Below are 4,657 nucleotides of genomic sequence, written 5' to 3'. Positions count from 1 at the left end.
CTGGGATTAAAGGCGTGAGCCACCACACCTGGCCAATTATTATTTTTTTTAATATTTGAAACATTTGAATTATATTATAGTTCACTAATATTTGTATAAACTATAAAGTACAAAACTAAAAAAAAAATATTAGTATGTAATGCACCAATTAACCCCTTACTTCCCCCACTTCCTTGATTTGCCCTCTATACCAGAAGATTGTTCATTTGTTATATATCATTCAAACTTATTTTTCATAGTCCTACATAGTACTTTGAATAATCATCATTTACCCGACAAGTCTTCAGTTTCTTTTCTTTCACCCAGTACCTCTCAGTGTCATCTGTGCTTTGGGTTTTTCTGCTAATGTCCCTCTTCATTTAACTGCCTTCACATATGACATTTGATAGTTCCAGAATATCAGTGATTGCTCATACTTTATGTCTTGTTTTAACAACTCTGTGGTAGCTTACTTTCCCACAGCAGACAGAATCTAAATCCTTATAAGGTGTTTCTGGTGAGGGCTTTGGCTCCATGCCCACTCTTCACTCTGGAAACCACAGAGTCTCCTGATTTCTACCGAGCATCCTGCAGACACTGCTGTCAGTGGCTGAGATGCTCTGTCCTCAGACAAACCTAACTTCCTCTGACTTTCTGAACTCAAACAAAAATGCCACCTTTACAGAGTCCTGCACACCTCCTGTCTGTCATTTGCTATGTCACACTCTAGCTTATGGTACAGAATATTCTACTTAGCTTTCTTTAGAGCACACACTCCTTTCAAATAACTTTATGTACTGACTTAATTTTAAAACTAAATCCTCCCTAAATTATGCAGGTTCAGTTGAGACCAAGACAAGATTTTCTTGTCATGATGATCAAAGGATTTTTTTTTTTTTTTCAGTTTCTGAAACAGGGAGGTATAAATAAAGATGTGTGTTTGACATATAAAGTAATGCATTTTTTTTTCCACTGGGAAATTATATTTTAATTCAGTGAGTTGCCACAAAAATGATTTTGTCAAGCTAGTACACCTTCATTATAATTTTTCTTCTATCACTCTTCTCCCATATGATTCCTCAGTCTCATCCCCAGTTTTGCAAAAGAATACCCATGACAACTTTTCCTACTGCTACATGAACCAGCTCCCATTTTCTGTGGTTCCTATATATCTTTCCTTTGCAATGCTCCCCCTCATTACTTTTTCCCAGCCCCAATCCAACAGGCACTCCAAGCTAACACACAGGTCACTCCTGCTAGGAATTCATATAGGTTCAAGATTGATTGCCTGCGGACCGTCTCTTCTCTCCCTGTTTCCCCAAATACATGCCCAGTTCTATAGCAGGGCACTCTTGGTAGCCTTCCTTGTACCCCTGCATCCATCTCTTGTGTATGCCATGGATTTTCCATCTCTAACCTTTTTATCCCTATTTGTTACTCTGTCCCAGACTCCAACTCCAGAAGAAAATCCATGCTAACCCAAGAGCTGCAGCTTCCAAGGCAACAAATAGGCTGAAGTTGGGACCACACTTCTACTCCTCCTGAGATTCAATCATTCCCATCTTGATAGCAGGAAAATGGTTTTGCTCTTCCTTTCCCCTCTGTCCCAATCCCCAAGGAATCACAGAGACCTCCTCCAAAATTACCTTTTCAAACTCATCCCAGTATCCAATACCTTCAGGAATTTACCATGAATACACCAGCTGACTAAGCCATAAAACAGGCAACTCATAACCATCATACTCCCCAAAACTCCAGTGAAAACAAAATACAGAAGTGATGAGCTGCCCCCTGTTTACTGTGCTCCATATCCTGGTCCATGGCTATGCCTGCCTTTCCTGATGCCTGCTAGGATCAAGGGCACCCAGCTGAGTCATTTACCCTCCAACCCCCTGCCTTCCTGGTCCCACTAGGGAAACACAGGAGCAGTGAGGTGTCCCTAGTCCCTGAGGTCCATCTCTTAGCCCAAAACTCTGTCTGATTCCTGAGGGCCTTCTAACCTCAAAACAGCTAAGATCAAAACCTCAGCACATGTTGGCAAGGATGTGGAGAAAGAGGAACATTCTTCCGTTGCTGGTGGGATTGCCAACTGGTAGGATCACTCTGGAAATCAATCTAGAGGTTCCTCAGAAAATTGGAAATAGATCTACCTGAAGACCTAGCAATACCACTCTTGGGAATATACCCAAAATATACCCCACCATGCCACAGAGGCATGTGTTCCACTATGTTCATAGCAAGCCATGTTTGTGATAGCCAGAAACTGGAAAGAACCCAGATATCCCACAACAAAAGATTGATTACAGAAAATGTGGTTCATTTTCACAAAGGAATACTACTCATCTATTAAGAATGAAGACATCCTAANTTTTGCAGGCAAATGGATGGAACTAGAAGATATCCTGAGTGAGGTAAGTCAGATCCAAAAGGATATGCATGGTATGTACTCACTAATAAGTGGATATTAGAAAAAAAAGTACAGAATCCCCAAGATACAGTCCACAGAATCCCAAAAATTCAACTAGCTGAAAGGTCAAAGTGAGGACTCCTCAGTACCACTTTGGAGGGAGAAGAAAGCAATCGAAAGTGGGGAAGGAGGGAGGGAGGGACCTGGGAGGAAGAGTGGATGGGGTGGGGGGTGGTGAGGAGGGAGAGGGGATCCTGATCTGGTATTGGGTGAGGGAAAAGGACTGAAGCCATGAAGGCTACCAGAAAAAGTGGAAATAGGCAACCTTGGGAGTTAAGAGGTGGAAGAACCCTCTAGAATGTACCAGTCACCTGGGAGGTGATAGACTCTCAGGTCTCAAAGGGAGCCTACCTCCAGCAGAAATACAGGACATCAAATGAGGGATGGGGTTGCCATCCTGCAGTCAGAACTCTAACCCATAATTGTTCCTGTCTGAAATCATTTAAGGGTTGTAGATGGAGAGAATCCCGAGGAAGAGAAGATCCAGTGATAGGCCCAAAATGGGATCCACACAAGGTGAGGCCCCAAGACCCAACACTATTATAGAGGCTATGGAGCCCTCACAAAAAGGGACCTATCATGACTGCCCTCCAAAATACCCAAACAAGCAGCTGAAAGAGTCAGATGCAGATATTTGTACCCAACCAATGTACAGAAGCTGCTGACCCCTGTGGTTGATTTAGAGGAAAGCGGGAAGAAGCTGAGGAGGAGGGTGACTCTGTAGGAGGACTAGCAGTCTCAATTACTCTGGACCCCCCAAATCTCTCAGCTACAGGAACACCAACTAGGCAGCATACACCAGCTGAAACGAGGGCCCTAACACATATACAGCAGAGGACTGCTGAGTCTGGGTTTAGTCAGAGAAGATGCACCTGACCCTGACCCTGGAGAGACTGGAGGCCCCAGAGAGTTTAGAGGTCTGGTGGGGTGGGGGTGGGGGCCTCCTCGTGGAGACAGAGGGTCAGGGAGGAGGTAAACATATAGTGGAAAAGTCAGAGGATGAACCAGAAGGGGAATAAAATCTGGAGTTTAAAATAAATAAATAAATAAATAAATAAATAAACAAGAAATGTTCAAAATCCTTAGGCATCAGATAATTGCAAATCAAAATGACTCTGAAATTATATCTTACACTTGTCATAATGGCTAAGGCAAAAAACTCAGTGATAGCATATCCTGGCATGTTGTTGTTGAAGAACAGTCTTCCATTGCTGGTAGGGCTGCAAACCACTTTGGCTATCAATTTGACGACTTCTCAGAAAACTAGAAATAGTTCTAATTGAAAACCCAACCCTTCAACTTTCATCCAAAAGATGCTCTGCTCTACCACAGGAACACTTGCTCAACTATATTCATAGTTGCTTTATTTGTAATAACCAGAAAATAGAAGCAACTTAATGTCCATCAACTGAAGAATGAATAAAGTAAATGTGATACATCTGCACAAAGGGATATTACACAGCTTTTTAAAAACAAAGACATCATAAAATTTGCAAGCAAATGGATGGAACTAAAAATTATTATGCTGTGTAAGGTAACGCAGATCCAAAAAGACAAACATGGTATGTACTCACTTATAAGTGGATATTAGCCATAAAGTAGAGGATAATCATGCTACAGTCTACAGTCTCAGAGAATCTAAGCAACAAGAAAGAACCAAGGGAAGATTTTTGAATCTCATTGATGAAGGGAAATAAGATAGACATAGAAGGTGGATCTAGAGAAAGAACTGGGTAAGAAAATGGATATAGAGGGGAACAGGAGCAATCAAGTGTGGAGAGGATGGAAGGAATAAGAATTGGGAGAGAGAAATGGACTGAGATTGGTGGGAGAAGGTATCTCTGAAATAAGCTAGAACTCTAGGATGAGGGAATTGTCCAGGAACCTGAATCACCCACCTCCTGTAATGAGCCCAACTTCTAATGTTAGGAACCAAACTACCAACAAAACCTTCAACCCACAATTTTTCCTGCCTATCCATGATAAAGAAGGTGCAGAAATTGAGGGAATGGAAAAGCAATGACTGGCCCTGCTTGAGTCCCATGGTTTGAGAGAAAGCCTACTCCTGTAACTATCAATGATATTCTGGCTTCATCCAGCTGCTTATGGAAACAGACACAGAGACCCACAGCCAAACATCTGATGGAGCTCAGGAAGTCTTTTGGGAGAGTGAGATTAAGGACGGCCTGAGTTGGAGGGGTCAAAGACACC

This window comes from Mus pahari, chromosome 17, assembly GCF_900095145.1.
Source record: "Mus pahari chromosome 17, PAHARI_EIJ_v1.1, whole genome shotgun sequence".
In the NCBI taxonomy this organism is placed as follows: domain Eukaryota; kingdom Metazoa; phylum Chordata; class Mammalia; order Rodentia; family Muridae; genus Mus; species Mus pahari.
The sequence above is the reverse complement of the archived record's forward strand: the minus strand, read 5'-3'. Positions refer to the sequence as shown.